We start from the raw sequence: 17040 nt of genomic DNA on the forward strand, positions 1-17040 counted from the left end.
TATCATGTCCTCTCTTATTAACAGTGAAAAATTGTTTTTGTCACATCTGATGACCTTCAAGCCATTAATCTTGTGCTGCTTATTTAAAGTAGTTACTCAATTCATTTCTGTTTAAACGTATAATTTGAAGAGAGCTTTATAGCAAAAGGCTTAGGCATTTTGGCCCTGTGAGCCAGATGATGGTGCAGGGCTGATTGACACACTGGATCGAATCTTGCATCATCTCATCCACTGGGATTGGGTGCTGTGCTGGGACCTCAAGCCACCCCTGCATGCTGGAGGTGCTGCCTCTGCACACTGGGATAAGGCTCTGGGACAGTTTGCTGCCCTCACCTGGGCCCACATACTAGGATGGAGCTCTGGGACCCCATGCCAGTTCCACACCACCCTGTGTACCTGATCTAGTGGACTAGGCTGTGTCCTGTAGGGTTTCCCATGGACCCATGGGGAACCCTGCACTGGGGGCCAGATCTTCTAAATTGCTTTATAGTATCTAAAGACCATAAATAATCTGCTCATGTTTAAAGATCCTTTAAATATATTTAAATAAGCTACTAATTTCAATGTTAATTGAGGCAGTAAAGGGCAGGAGAAGGTACTCTTTGTCTAATATTATACAGGCAGTCCTCGACTTAAGACTTCTCGATTTACGATGAACAGCACTTACGACCTTTATAAATTGCCACCAGATTTCGAGGTTCTGACACGGGTTTCATCTTTACGATGCTCAATACACCTGCATCCAGCTGGTAAGTCTGTTGTGGTGGAAGGCAAGGGAGCAGGGAAGGGGAGTGGGGGGCAGATCAATGCCCCTGCAGCGAAGGAGGGATTGGGGCAGGGGCAGGGACAAGGGCTGTGGCAAGCGCTGTGTAGGCAGGACAGGGGGCACAGGATGAAGGTGCAGCTCATCCCGGGTCTGTGTGTGTGTGTGTCGGGGGAGTGGCTCCTGCCGCTGGATGCCTTTGGTCCAGGAGCTCCTTGTCTGGTGGCTCGTCCAGTGGCTCCTGCCGCTTGTCTGGGAGGGCACAGTGGGGGCTTGTGCCCCTGGATCTGCATGGGGCAGGTGGGGCCAGGACTGCACCGCGCTGCACTCTGGTCAGGTGCAGCGGTGCTGGGAGCAGGGGCCCTGCCGCTGCTTGTCCAGCTGGGGTGGGGTGGGTGTGGGATGGAGCTACTGTGTGGCCTCCGGATGAGCGGCACGCAGCAGCGGGAGCCACCCCCTCCCTCCCTGCGCCCCCGACAAGCCCTGGTTGTGTCCCTCACCCACCCTTCCCTGGCTGGGCGAGTGGCAAGAGGTATGGGGGGGTGTGCCCCTGAATCAGGGCGGGGTGGGTGGTGGAGCAGGGGCTGTCGGGGGCTGTAGCCCCCCTAAAATTCCTTGTAGCCCCCCCCATAGTTCCTGTCAGGAGTGAAGTGTAGTGCAGCCCCAGCCTTGCCCACCCTGCACAGATCTAGGGTCACACGTCCCCCTTGTGCCCTCCTGGACGAGCGGTGGGAGCAGTAGTGGGAGTCACAAGACGACCAGCTCTTGGACCAAATCGTGCAGTGGCAGGAGCCGCCCCCCCTCCCCACGCCCCATGGACAAGCTGTGCCTTTGTTCCCTGCCCCCCACCCCACCTGAGCAGCGCTTGCCCCTGTCCCAGCCCCTGCCCCAATCCCTCCTTCACTGCGGGGGCCCTGATCTGCCCCCCAGCCCCTTTCCTTCCACCACAACAGACTTACCAATCACTCATTTATAACATTGTTCCTATGGGAAAATTGGTTATGCGTTATGACGTTTCAACTTAAGACACGATTTTCAGGAACCAATTGCGTAGTAAGTCTGAGGACTGCCTGTATTGACGTACTTTGCACCTTTAGGTATAAGATTTCAGCTACGTATAGAGCTGGGCATGAACAGCAAATCCTTACCCTTGAGAGACGAGGGGGAAAACCTAGATTTGAATATAATGACTAGAACTTGTCTCTGATTAAATGTGGTGCAACTAGATCTCTTCCTAACTCTGGATTGAATTTACAAAGCAATAACTAGGGTAAAAATAGCCAGTCTGTTTTGTATGTTTTTGTACCTTAGCTGCTATCAGTAATAATCTGAATGAACTTTTATAGAACCTTTCATCCGATCATCTCAAATTAAGCAGTTTTTATTTTTCTAAACCCCTCAGCATTGCCCTTGTGTTCCCTTTAATCAAAAGTAAATTGCAGTCATAGAAATTATAGTTGGAAAAGGGCTAGCAGATGCTCTAGTCCAGTGTTTCTCAACCTGTGGGCTGTGACCCAAAAGTGGGTTGCAAGAATATATGAAAGGCTTGTGAACAAACTTAAAAAATGGATCAACAATCTTTAAAAATGGATTCTCTTTTAAAGGAGAAAAATGTGGGAAACCGTAGCTTTTCCCTTGCAGGCTGGCAGAGTTCCAGCCTAAGAGGGGCTGCTTGGGCCCTCTCACCTCACATATACCCCCCGGCCCCACACACGGCGGGTAGGGCTGGGGCCAGGGGCGCAGAGGGTCAGGAGTGAGGAGCACTGGGTTGGGAATGGGCATTGATATTAATAAATGGGTTCTGGAACAAAAAAGGTTGAAAACCATTGCTCTAGTCTATACCCTTCCAATGTGGAATTGTTTTATACAGTAATGTACTTTGCTTTATTAGGAAAAGGCTTAAATGACCCAAAGGATAAGATGTTCACTACTTCCTTTCAGAGTTTTTCCACATGTTAAAAGTACTCACTGTTTGGATGCTTTTCAGGATAGTCAACATTTTCCGTTTAATAATTTCCTCCCAATATTCCTAATTAGGTGTTATCTTCTTATTCCTCACTCTTCATTCTTTATTATTTGAATATATAAAGAGTTTCAGTTAGCTAGCAGATGTTGGCTGTCTTGTGTCACTTAGCCAAGCCACATGTATTTGGCTCCTCCAGTCTTGTCTCATTAATCTTTCTTTCTCCAAATGAGATGGAAGCAGGGGCAGATCCAGAGGGGGTGCAGTGGTGCAGTTACGGTCCCCTTTCAGACAATACTTTGGGAGCAGCTGCTGGGGACCTTTTTTAAGTCCCTGAAGAGGATAAGAATTTCCACCGTGGTTCCCCTCTGTGCTCAGCAGCACATTCCTTTGCCTCACATTTCCTCCCCTTTGCTCACTGCTGCCACTTTCCCCATTGCTTCCTGCTGACCTGGGGGTGGAGGGAGCTCCAGAACTCTCCTGTCCTGCTCCAGGTGGGCTGTGCAGGGGCCAGGCTCAGTCCAAGACTTCAGCAGTGGGTGGGTTCCCTCTCCCTTCCCAGTCCTCCCTGGGTGTTTCCTGCCTGCTGTTGCCACTGATGCTGTCCCTGGCTGTGCCAGACTTCTCATGCAGCCTGACTGGAGCAGAACAGGAGCAACTTTGGAGTTCTCCCAGTCCCTGGGTTAGTAATAGTTGCTGCAGCAGGTGTAGGGGGTAGAGAATGAGAGGTGAGAGGATGTACTGCTGTGCATGTAGAAGAAGGAAAGGGAAGGGGTGTTGAGGGGGTGTGTGTGTGTGCTGGATTATCTGATTCAGGAACTTAAAAAAAAAGGCCCCCACTGCTGTTTCTACAATGTAATCAACTCTGGTGTTGGGGGAGGGGCAAACTGGCATTGGGGGTTTAACTACCCTGCAGTGCTGGTCACTGCTCCTGTACCCTTCTTTACAAAATCCTTGATCTGGCTATGTATGGAAGTTATACCAGAGACCAGAAGGACGTTGTTACATTTCATTGCAAATACAGATCTAATTATTTGTTGTCTGCTGTTACCCCAAGTCTCTCTCATAGCATTACTAGTGGAACCCACACTCACTGTGGGCTGGTAACTTGAGGTGAAGTGACTTGTTATGGAAGACATTAAAATTCTGTATACAGTAAAAACTGTGTTATCCGGCATCCATGGGGAATGGGGAGTGCCAGTTAATCAAATACGCTGGTTACCTGAGAGGTGTCTTTGCCTGTTTGGGCTGCTGCCCCTCTTGCCTTGTCTGGTGCGCCAGGTCTTTCACTCCCTGGAGTCAGTGTGCCAGGGGACAAGGAGGAGGGCTACATGCAGGCTGCTTTGCCCTGGGCTGAGGTCCAAATTTGGCGAAGTGGGACTTGGCGAAATTGGAAGTGCCACAGTGGGGCTTCCAGTTTTGCTTTTGCCGTGTCAATTGGCATGCCGGTTAGTAGAACATGCCGGTTAATAAAGTGCCTGATGACACAGCTTTTACTATATATAAAGGGCTTAGTCTGTCTGTCTGTATGTCTGTTTGTCTGTCTGTAATGCTTTTGGAGCACTCTGATTGGTTGTCTCGGCACCCAATCACAATGCTTCCTGAAATAACCAATCAGAGTGCTCCACGGGGAACAGCAGGGACGGAGTGGGATGGCAAAGCACCGCCATGATGGCGGGGATGGTGGGGATGGAGCAGGGGGGCAAGGCCAGCACTGCTGGCCTTGTCTCCCCAATGGCCCTGCTCCTTGGAGGCAGCGGTGGTGCAGGGTGCTGGCGGAGGGGATGGCGAGGCAAGCTTCCCTGCCCCCCACTCCTGGGAGGTGGCAGCGGTGTGGGACAGTGGGTGTGGCAGTGGTGGCCGCTGCATGCAGGCTTTCCCCCACCCCTTGTGTCCAGCACCGCTTTGTCCCTGGAGCAGCAGCAGAAGGGTGCGGGGTGGTGGCAGCAACTGCTGTGTGCAAGCTTCCCCAAACCCCCCTGCATCCGAGGAAGCTTGCACATGGTGGCTGCTTCCACCACCCACTGCCCCGCACTGCCACTGGGGACAAAACGGGGCCGGGCGCGGAGTGGTGGCAGAGGAGGGTGGTGGGTGGTGGTAGCAGCCGTGTGCAAGCTTCCCCCCCACTGTGTCCTCCCTCCTGCTCCTGGGAGGTGCAGGGCTGGACGTGCAGCGGGGGGGCATGGCACGTGGCTGGATGTGGAGCGGTGGCAGCCGCCATGTGCAAGATTCCTCCCTCCTGCTTCTGGGAGGTGGCGGCAGTGCAGGGTGATGGATGGCGGTGCTCCATCTCCGCCCAACCCCCTATCATTCTTGGTGGGCAATATGCTAGTAAATTCAGAATTGTCATTATGCCCTTGAAAGAATAAGCTTCATGTTAACACACAGTGGGTGTATCTACATGTGTGGTTTACTACAGAGTTGACCAATTAGCTCCGTAGTAAAGCATCACAGTCTACACGTGTGCCAGTATTCACGTGCAAGAAACTAATTAACTCTGCCATAGGATAGTACTGTTGAGGAGAAAAAAGAAAAAAGTCTTTAGCTCTCAGTTCAAAGTAATTTGGCCACACTGATCACATACATGACACTGACATATTGGGGAAAAAAAGACACCCAAGAGTTCCCTTCCTAAGTTCTCTGATATCTTCAGGCTTCTGCCATGTAACTTCCAAGGTAAAAAATGCAGCATTTGATTCTATTTGACATTCTATTTTCCTCTCTTACCATATAAATGGAGGGCTTGAGGACTGTCTTATTGTTGGAATGGTAATATCTCTATTCCAAAAATTGATTGCATTGATACTGGGTGTGTTTACATGAGAGGTTTGCTGTGGAGTAGGCTAATTAGCTCTGCAGTCTACACATGTGCCACTATTAGGTTGGAGTAAACTAACTCCACAGCAGAATAGTATTGGTAAATACAAGTATGGTCCTACTGTGGAGTTTTTTATATTTATAGATGCTGCTGGCCTGGCTGGCTGGGGCACAAGGGCACTTCAATGTGGGAGTGCCTGCTGGTCAGCCCTGCACTGGAGCGGCCTCATGCCCCAGCTAGTCCCTCTGCAGCACATTGAGCCAATGGGGAGCAGCCCCGGGGTTGACAGGCTGACCCCCAGGGCTCCTGGCTCAGTGTGCTGTGGTCCTGAATGCACTTTCAAATGGCGCTCTCAGGAGCAATAAACTCTTGGGCAATAAGCTTCAAAGTTTATTACTTCACATTAATTGCAGGTGTAGATGCATCCACTGTAACCTTTTCCAGCCAATTTTAATAATTGTAGTAGTTTTCCCATTTCTGTCTAATGTGGAAAACTAAAATAAATTAAACAGTCTCCTCGTTTAAATACTGAAAATCAAAGGAAGAAAACTGAGGTAATGTGCCTAGTAGGCAGGGGCCTGTATATCTTTTATTCTGGTTCTTGCATGTTAAAGTGTTATGCTTGTCCATGTTAACATGAAGTTCTTTTCTTATCAGAAATAGCAGTAGTATGTTGTCATTATAAATATGTAATGATGTTTATGTTGTTACGTGATGATTAATAGGTACAGTGGAAAGGGGATTTGCACAATTGCTTCTGTCGATAGTCATCTTGTTAGCCTCAGAAATTCTTGAACCAGTCAATGAAGCCACAGTTTAATTCCTGTGGTAGTTCTGACATCTGATCCAATAATGTATTAAAAAAATATAACTTAACTACCATATTGTTGTGGCCAGCACACACCTGTTTTTCTTTACACTGTAAAATCTGCTGTTGTCACTGAATCTACACATATGTGACATTTGATCCTATTATAGAATTAGTATCTGTGTGTGTGTGTGTGTGTGTGTGTGTGTGTGTTTGTATTTGTATTGCTGGGAGATGGGGAGCAATAAACTTAGTTTTCTTTTCATATTCGGGGACATTGCTTTAGACCGGGGTGGGCAAAATACAGCCTGTGGGCCAGATCCGGCTTGCCAAGGGATTGTATCCAGCCAGTGGCAGGTCCCTCAGCCCCACCTGGCCCAAGCATGGGGGCTGCCCAGGCCATCGTGCATGAGGCTGGTCCCGCTGCCCCATGGCACGCAGCAGGGCTGGGGTGGCACAGCAGTTTGACTCAGCTTCCTGTTAGTGGAGGCATCTTGCAGCTGCTGTTGCCAGCGTTGCTACTGCTACTGGACCCAGCCGCACTGTCTGGACACCCGAGGCAAACTGCCTCACACTGGCCATGGCTGGACGGAGCAGGCAGATGGGCGGGCCAGGTCTCCATAAAGACTGGCCCGGGAGCCTCATGGGCAGGGGACACTCAGTTGGGTGGATAGGATGGGGTCATGGGTGGGTGGAGAGTGGCTTCTGGGAGAAGACCAGGCAGGTGGGTGCTGGGGCTGGGATCGTGGGGCAGTAACAGTACAGGCCACAAGGAGAGTGGCTTACACCTCTGCCCTGGGCCTGTGCTGTCACAATCCCAGTCCCAGCCCTGCCCACCTGCCCGTCCCACTCCTGCATGCCACTTCCTGTCTGTCCACAGCTTCATTCCATCTTCCTGACTGAGCATGCCCTGCCCACACAGGTCCCAGCTGGTCTCCATGGAGACCCCATGTGTGGATGCTCTGTCTGGTGCCCATGGTGGTGGGTGTGGGGTGGACAGGCCCAGGCCAGATAGGATCAATTGCCCTGCTCCTTCCCACCACTGCACTAGGTCAAACCAGTCCCTGCTGCACTGGGTCAGCACCCTCCCCTCACCATGCTGGGTGAGCAACCCCCGCCACCACACTCCTTGACCTGCAACAGCTCCCCAAAACTCCTTACTTGGCCTTCCAGCCCAAATTACTGCCCACCCCTACTTTAGAGCATTTGAAAGGCAAAGGTGGTCTAGAAGAGTTTTTAGTTTTGGAACTAAAGTAAGACGTAAAAGAAAATGCTCCAAAAAGGAAATCAGTATACTTGTTTGTGGGCGGGCATCAAGTTGAATTACTTCTAGGATTTAGAAAATGAGGATTTTGAGAGATGGTTACAAATTTCCTTCCACTTCTATTCTCCCTGACCATATGATAGCCTCTATTCTTTTTCTTGTATGAAAATAGACCTCTGTATTTTGTTTTTGTAAAATATTTGCTTTCCTAATAGAAATGCAGCTAAATATTACCAGAAAGATAAATTATAAAAAGAAGGAGCACAGAACAAGTTAAAATGCAACAACACTTAATTATAGTCACCAGTACTGCCTGTTCACATAAGTGACAGAAACATGAGAGGGAATAGAAAACATGCATTAACGTAAATACATGTTTATTCAATAGTAAAGATTAGCAATGGTATAATTAGAGACTAAAAAAGAAAGTTGTGTCTAAGGGTGAATCTACACAACAAAACAAAGGTGTGGTTGTAGCATGAGTAGACAGGGAATGATGGCGTGGCAACACATTAGCAACTCGAGTATGTAGCCAGGGTCTTGGAGATCTTGTGCCACTCCTATCTGTACTCATGTAAAGCTAACACAGGCACAGCCTTTGTTTGTTGTGTAGTTGTGCTTCAGAAAGTTCAAGAAATGACGGGGGGCAGGGGGTGGTGGTGATCATATTGCATTCAAATTCACAGCTCTGTGATGTTTTTATAAAAGCTTTGTCTGGAACAGAATCCAGTGGGTCTTGACCAACCTGTCTTGGTATGATAGGGGTTTTATCCTCTGAAGGATCAACAAACTTCTCTTTTTCTTCTCCTGAACCAGAAAAACAGAAGGACCATATTTGTGGGTAACTTTTTTGTTGAAAGGCTGTATGCCTGAACCTGGGTTGAACTGTCTCATTTTGCAGCACCCTCTCCATTTCTCTGTTACCTTTAAGTAAAACCTTTCAGTGGTACTATAATTTCTAGTTTATTACTGACCTCATCCCCATCTGTGTGCTATGCTAAATGCTAATCCTCTTGATCCAAAGATAAACATTAATGTCTCATGCCTAGTAAATTCTCAGGAGATGTTTGTGACTTAAGAAAAACGTTTTCAGTTGTTGGACCAAATGTATAGTACAGCTGTTGCAGTGATTAATTTTGGTTTAAAACAATTCCTCAAAATCCACAGAATTAAAAAAAAAAAGTGAGAGAGAACAGAAGAAAAAATCACTACTTTTCCGCATCATGACAAGGTAAAACCAGTTTGGGAAATTGGTTTGAACTTAGTGGCATAAAAGAGTGCTTCTGTTGTTTAGCTTGTCCATTTCATTTTGTTGAGTGATTTGTTCACTTCTGTTTTTAAGTGGAGAAAACTGCAATAATTACCTTACTTTTCAAGGCAGTCTTACTTGGACTATAAACTTCATACATCCTTTGAGCTACCAGTTTTCTTCTTGATTGTTGGTTAATGTTTAGCCATTTTTTCCCATTTAAAAATGTAAACATACCTTATTAAAATGGCTTAAAAGATCAAGAAATGCATAGACTTTAACAAAAGATTATTTTCTCTCTAAAGCGCAACTATCTTTACGGTTCGATTTTATAATAGAAGCCACATACAAAGAAGCATAGCCCAGATTATTTGAAGGGCAAAAATACATTGAATATGACTCACTAGTGTGGGTAAATTAGTCCTTATAGAATACATTCAAATTTATGCATCTAAAATAGGGGTGGGTAAAATATGGCCTGTGGGCCAGATCCAGTCCACTAAGGATTTCTGTCCAACCTGTGGTGGGTCCCTTAGCCCCGCCCGGCCTGGGTGTGGGGGGCAGCACAGGCTATGGCACTTGTGGCTGGTCCTACCACATCCAGGTGCATGATGGGGCAAGAATGGCATGGTGGCCAGACTCTGCTTCCTGGCAGCCCCTATGGTGGTGGCTCACTTTGCCTGGTTATCACTGCTACTCGCCCTGCGCCCACCACTGGGGGTGCCGGATGTAGCAGGCAGGCAGGTGGCTCCATGGAGACTGGCACAGGACAGGTAGGTGCACTTGGCTGTGAGGATGGGATGGGACAGTGGGTGGGGAGTGGTGTGTGGGAGTGGGATGGGCAGGTGGGGCCAGGGCTGGGATCATGGGGCTGGGATCTCAGGGCAGGGCCAGGGCCAGAGCCAGGGCCAGTGCTCAGGACAGAGCTGTGATCCATTCCCCACACGTGCCTATTATGGGTGCCAGTTCTGTGGACAGGGACGTGTGGGGAGCAGATAGCATCTCTCACCCAAGCTCCAGCCCTGTGCTGTCACCATCTGCAATCCCAGCTACATCCCTGGCCCCAGTCCCTGTCCATCCTGCTCTTGGATGCAGGTCCCCACCTCCATCTGGCTGGTTGAGCACATGACAGATTGAGCACATGGGCGTCCTGGTCTGGTCTCCATGGAGACCTTGCCTGCCTGCTCCATCTGGCACCCCTGGTGGTGGGTGCAGGGCAGACGGGTCCAGGACTGCACTCCCTGCCCCACTCTGAGCTGCAGCAGCTCACTGAAACTTCTTAAGTGACTCTCCAGATCAAGTAATTGCCCACCTCTGATCTAAAAAGTTCATTAGGTCACGGTAGAAAGAGACTGTTTCCTCTGAGTTCCTGAACACAAATTTGTCTGTGTCTATAAAGTCATAAGTACTTCTGGTGTTTTTTCTGGAAGAAATCCAGAAAGACCATATACAGGCAAGTCATAATCAACCTTTAACGGGAAATAAACTATCCTCATTTGAACAGTACGCAGTCATGTAATGGAATATTGAGACTGTCAAAGAATACTACCAATTTTACAGAATACTAAATTTACAGAAGCAATGTTATGCAGTGAGAACATAATTTCTCATATGAAATCTGTCCAGGGGGCTGTCCTACAAATAATTCTAAGGAGTTTTTAATAACCATATGTGATCACAACTTTGTTTATCCATCATGTCTAAAAGCTGAAAAATAGTCCTATGACTAGAAAAGAAAAAAGGGGCAAGTGAGAAAGAGAGAGCATCCTGAGAATAGGTGTTCAAAGGAATGGACCAGGATGTACATTCATTTTCCAAAGGTCAGACAGATGACCAGTACATACAGGTTCAGAATTTGGACAAAAAAGTTTTTTGTTTGTTTTCTTTTTTTTAAACTTGAATGATGTAAATATTGATAAACTTACAGTAAGTGTTTCAGGTGTAGCAGCTAGATAGAACTCCATCTGGTCACTGTTTACCGTGGATGGAAATTCTCGTAATGTAGTACTACAGCGGTAGTTTTAGGTTTATTTTTGCATTGAGATGTGGGGAGCTAGGTTCCAGGAAGATTGTTAAAGAAAGTCTTGACCCTTCAGAAACAATAGAACTAGTTAATTAAAAGAAGTCATGGAGTTGTATTTCTTCTTAATAGTTTTGGGCTTTGAATCTCATTGACTGTGGCCACATCTACATGAGCGACGGACTGCACAGTTGTTACTGCGCAGTCATTTAGTACTTTCTTATGCAAGTACTTGCTTATGTAAGTACGAAATGACTGCGCAGTAACTGGCATTACTGCACAGTAGTGTCCCCACGTAGTTTTTTTCAGATGCTACTGTGCAGTAGCTCGTTACTGATGTGCAGTAGCGTCACATCATGGTTAGTGCCCGCTAACGCTACTGCACAGTAGCATCTTGTGTAGACGTGCCCTGTTAGTAGCTCGTAACAGGGTTTGGGTTTAGGCTTGTTTTATTGTCCCTTTGAGAGATGTAATTCTGGAATCTATAATAGAAAATAGAGCAATAGGAAACAATTGAGCTGCAGGGGGCCCCAGTTCTTCCCTCCGTGATGGCAGTGCCCCCTGGGGTTGCCTGGGCAGGGTGCTAGTGGGTGGGTGCAGCACCCAGCAGACTTCTAGTGGATGGGCTTGGGGAAGAGTTAGATCTGATGGGGTGCTGCCTCCAAGCTGGAGCAGCCCGGTCTGCTGGCACTCCACCTGGGCAGCCCCAGGGGCCACTGCCGCTGTGGAGGGAAGGACCAGGGGCCCCCCACAGCTCAGGAGACACTCGGCCCGCCAGGAACTCACACAGACACGCTCTATCAGAAAAAAAAAAAAGCAGCAAGGATCCCGATCCTTTTTTTTTGGGCAGCACCCAGCCCAATCCAACTGTTCCTCGAACCTGAGCTGGGGCAGCATCCGACCCACTAGCAACCCTCTCGGTTGGCTTCAGGGGGTGACACTGCCTCAGAGGGAAGGACTGGGGCCCCCCACAACTCAGGGGCCACTTAGCCTGCTGGCATTGGAAGACAATGGGCAGGCTCCCTCCTCCCTCCCTCCTCCTCCTTCCCCTCCCTCCCACCCCGCCCTGCAAATAAAAGAAGATTGGGCCCCTTGCTGGAACAGTAATGGAAGCCCCTAAATTGAAACAGTGAGGTTTTAATAGTCACAATTACAAATCTACCATTTCAATTTAGGGGACTAAACCCCCATCATGTGTACAAGCACCCTATGGTTTGCATGTGACTTTATTCCATTACTTTTGTTGACATTACTATGCCTGATCGTGGGCCACTTGGTTCTGATATCTTTTTAGTAAAATTTTTGGGGAGAAGTATAATGCTTGGTATGAATGTATAAAACTTAGGAATGTCTGATTAATATCCTTGCTCATAGGTGGTATTATTTCTTAAATAGTATTTTAGAGTCACTAAGTCAAGTTGTAGTGTAAAACAATGGAGTTATTGTGATTAATGACAAAGTGATTAGTTTAGCTTTACATTTTCTACTTTAAGATTGAATCTTTATGACAAATGAAAAACTGGGCAAAAATCTTTTACATAACTAGATCATATTAGAAACAGAAAATTGTCATTAGTAAAGATTGGAAAGTAACATCAAAGTAGGATACAGTTGCAGTTTGCTCAATGCACTTAAAAATACCTTTTTCCCATCACTAAGTCCAGAGTAGTTTTAAACGTTGTTTAAATGGATAGGCCTCACTCGTCGCATCCTGTATATTTTATGTTCAGAACTGATGGACCACAAAAATTTGGAAATGACTCACGGTGATAGTTAGAAAATGAGTAATACAAAGCAAAGATGTAATCTGTACTTTGGGAAGATTCCCGTGCGTGAGTCTATATCTGTACATAAGGTTGGGAGGGAGATTTAAAACCCCCCCAACTGTGTTACAGGTAGAGCATTCATAAAGTGCTGTTTGCTTGAGGCACTCCTTAGTACATCTTCATTTATAGCAAGATATCAGGATTATTTTAATATGTTGAAATTATTTATGAAGTAAGACTATTTCTTGCAGTCATTGAAGTGTATTGGCTTTAACAGTGGGTCAAGGGTCTTCATATATGCTATCATGTTAGTCATTTTGCTGTGAATGAACAAGAAATTTGCAGGTTAAGCTCTGAAACTCAAGCCGGTAAATAAGCATGCCATACATTTTTCTTTTTTAGATAGTAAGTATTTAAAAGTGCTGATTCCATTTGCTGTGTGAATACCTGAATACCACAGAGGGATGGACAAGTTACCTTGCCAGAGAAAGTTACTTTCTGTTTTATTCAATTTGTGATATAGATTCTACAGTAAAGGGCACCTTATAAGAGCTTTAATTAGATTGCATATCTTTTAGGTCTGGAAAAGCTTGAATAACATTGAGGCAACTTCTGATTTAGACAGTGGCTGCATCTACATGAGTTGCTTACTGGGCAGTAGCTTGTTACTACTGCACAGTAGCATCACTGGGTATGAACTGTGGTGTGATTCTACTGTGTACTAGTAATGAGTTACTGCATAGTAAGTGTCACTAGGCAACTGTGCTGGGACATTACTACGTGGTAATGCCATTACTGCACAGTCATTTAGTACTTGGTTATGCAAGTACTAAATGACTATGCAGTAACAAGTGTGCAGTGGGCAGCTCATGTAGACATGCCCAGTATGTTGGGAATCAGAGATATTTGTGATTTGTAGTTAATTATTTGGAATGTATTGCAATAACAAATCATTCTTACTGCTGCACATCTACTTATTAATGAAATTTAACTGAAAGGATGAATAATCTCCTCATCCCATATCAACAGTATCTGAATGCTTCACAGTCTTTTAAGTGGTGCAGCCATCTGAGGTAGAGATATACTGTTCTTCCCATCTTAGAAATGGGAAATTGAGGCACAAACAAGTCAAATGATTTGTTGAAGATCTCACAGGCCATGTGAGGTAGGGTAGGGAATTGAACCCTACTTTCTCATGTCTCGGTCTAACACCTTAAACACTAGGTCATCCTTCTCCTTCTGTTACTACAGAACAGTAATACTCAGCCTCTGGCCCCTGGACCAGATTCAGCCTGCAAAGCCATGTCATCCACCCAAAGGGTTTCCTATAGATCCAGAAATTTGGCAGTGGAGGAGCAGTGGTAATTAACACTGTCACTGCTCCCTTGCTGCCAAAAACCTGGGCCACAGGTGTTCTCTGGTGCTAGGCCTAATCCAGAACACAGGGCTGGGGCCCAGTCTGGTACATGGGGCTGGGACCATGCTGGGTTGGTCCCCTGTGCCAAATTGAGCTCTAGCTAGGCCAGCTCTGTGCACTGTATCAGGTCTTGGCTGAGTGCATCAGGTGAAGCCCAGGAAATGGGTCCAGCCTGTGGACCACTGCATACCTGTCATCCATCCCACCGGCCAAAATGTTGAGCACCACTGCCATAGAAGAAGTAAAATATTCATTACTACAATAGCCTCTCTATTACAAGGAATATTTGTTATTACAACACTTATCAGTTATATCCATCCTCTATTCTTTTCAAGGAATATTACACTTTTTATTCTGTTGTGAAGAATGCAGTGTAAAGATGCTGTGTTATCTATATTTAATAAGTTTTGCTCTTTTAATGTTCTCAGTTCAGAATATCCTTATGTCCATCTGGCAAATGGATATATGTTGTATTTCCTTATGCAGCAAAAGATGCTAAGCCTCCATTTGGTTTATTTCCTTCTTGTGCAATGGTATTATTAATCATGCAGTAGGGATGTGGCTCTGTTGCTGCTATGGAGTTATTGCAGGAAATGAAAGAGCACAAACCAATTTGGAAGCGCTACAAAAATAATGGAATATTTTTTCCTGTACTGGAGTTCTTTCTAATAATCAAAATTGTACAACTTATTTATTTCTATATATATATTTTAATTGGTATAATACTGTTAAGCATCTTACTGCGATTATTTTTGGTGCATACCCTTGCTAGATTATAAAAAATTACAAAGTTTTTTGTCTTTATTGTCCTTTACTACAAACCTTAAGATTTATGCCTTCTTTTCTGCCTTTCTAAGTTTGAAGTATAATAAATAATTCCTGTGTTTCGAGATCTGTCAATATCTGCTCTGCAAAGAGATTTTAAGTTTGGGTGGCTTTCTAATGTGAAATATGAAAAAAAAAAAGTAAATTGTGATCCGATTTTCTTTAACTGAAGTCTTAATTATTTCCTAAATTGAAAATAATTTAATCATTTTTATATCTGGAAGAGTTAAAAAAGATCATTTGCCAGTAACACATAGTGACTAGGGCTGTGCGAAGCTTCGAGTGGTGATTCGATTTGGAGGAGATTTGGCCCAATTATGTGGCCGAATCTCCGAATCCGAATCAAATCAGGGGACCAGTTAAAAGGTCTGAATCGATTCAGAGCTCTCTGAACCTTTGGAAAAGATTTGGAGAGCTTTGATGATTCAGGCAGTCCCCGGTAGCTGTAGTAGGGAGCTGCAGCCGGACTCGGAGCTGGTAAGTACTTGGGGCAGGGGGGAGAGGGGAGGCCAGGGGAGGGGGAAGGGGACCATGGGGGGACCCCTGCCAGGTCCCCTGACCCCCCCAACTCCTTCCCGCTCCCCCAGCTTCCTCATGGCTGCCCTGCCCACCCCAGCTCCTGGTGCTTAAAAAAAAATCCCTGGTGCTCACCAGGTGCTGCCAGGCAGGGGGCAATCCCTGCTGTCTCCCACTGCCCCATGCTGCATGGGGGGGGCTTTGCATGAACCCCCCCAATCCCCCACCTTGCTCCCCGAGCCCCCCCATGGCTGCCCCCCCGGCCAGCTCTGGCCCTTTAAGGAAAACAAACGGAGAAAAGCCCTGGGACTCACTACTCCTACAGTGGCTTTGGGGCTTCAGGGGGCTGTGGAAGAGCCCTCCATGTGGCGTGGGGCAGTGGGGGGCAGCGGGGATGTCCCTCCCCACCAACAGGAACACTGAGTCTGAGGTTTTTCTCATTTTTTTTTTCCTTAAAGGGCCAGAGCTGGCCTGGGCGGGGCACCCATGCGGGGGTTGGGGGAGCAATGGGGGGTGTTGGGGCTCGTTCAGAGCCCCCCATGCAGAGTGGGGCATTGGGGGGACACTGGTAGAGATCGCCCCTCCCCCGCCTGCCAGCACCTGCCTATTTGGGGCTTTTTAAAAAAAAAAGTGCCAGGAGTTGGGGCAGGCAGGGCAGCCATTGCTGGGCTGCGGGGGGATGGGCTTGGCTGATTCAGAGATTCGGCAGCAGCCGAATCTCCGAATCAGGTTAGGCTGAATCGATTCGGGACAGTGATTCAGGTCACTGAATCAAATCACTGTCCCCCCGAATCAGCTAAATCCGAATCTGAAGTGAATACTAGCTGCTTTGCACAGGCCTAATAGTGACTTATAGTTTACATTGCCACTTTAATTTTATGTTTACAATTGTAAAAGGTAAGGATGCTTAACATTTATAGCAGGAGTTTAACCACTGGATATTGGAATCAACTTCCTCCTCTGTTATTCAGATATAGCAGAGGATATGTTTCAGATTTATCTAGTCCTTTTTACCCTCACAGCTCCTCAAATCTTTTGTTCCAAGTCTTTCTCCACAGTATGCAAACGTGTGCATTAGAAAGCTTTTTCCATTAAAAATTACTGTTTGTCACGTTTCACTTGGCGCAGAACTATTTAAATATGTTACTAATTATTTTAGTGTGCTTGAAAGGCAAGCTGCTTTATCATCCTAATCCAAAAGAACTATTTCCAGGAGAATGGATAGCATTCAAACAATTAACTATGGCATGTTAACATCACAAAGAACGCAACTGGTGTTCTATGTTGAGCACTGACATGTACAGTGTTATGGGCGCATAAATAAGATATTGCCCTATTGAGATTTCTGTTGGGCAAGTAAAAGTCTAACTTCCCCAGAAAAGTTGAGGTATTATTGGAGCAACACTTCAGGTTGTCTGCCTTCTGGACAACCTGCGGGAGCGGGGGGATTAGCAGGTGCAGCCATGTATGGTATTGTGCTTGCATTTTCAGTAGTAATTATATTTATCAGCAGGGCAGCATTTTTATTTCTGTATAGCCAAGGACATAGTTGAAAATTATTTTATATTGGTAAACTGTTTTTTAAATATTGTGAAATCAAGAACATATGAGATGCTGTGTTAAATAAGTAA

The 17040-nt window shown here is 46.3% G+C and overlaps 1 protein-coding gene across 2 annotated transcripts in view; it reads left to right on the forward strand.

Annotated features, from left to right (window-relative positions):
• The window catches only part of CYTH3 (cytohesin 3), a 105695-nt gene that overhangs the window by 27314 nt on the left and 61341 nt on the right, over nt 1–17040 (forward strand). The window lies entirely within an intron of this gene.

This window comes from Alligator mississippiensis, chromosome 13 (assembly GCF_030867095.1).
Source record: "Alligator mississippiensis isolate rAllMis1 chromosome 13, rAllMis1, whole genome shotgun sequence".
NCBI classification, from domain to species: Eukaryota; Metazoa; Chordata; order Crocodylia; family Alligatoridae; genus Alligator; species Alligator mississippiensis.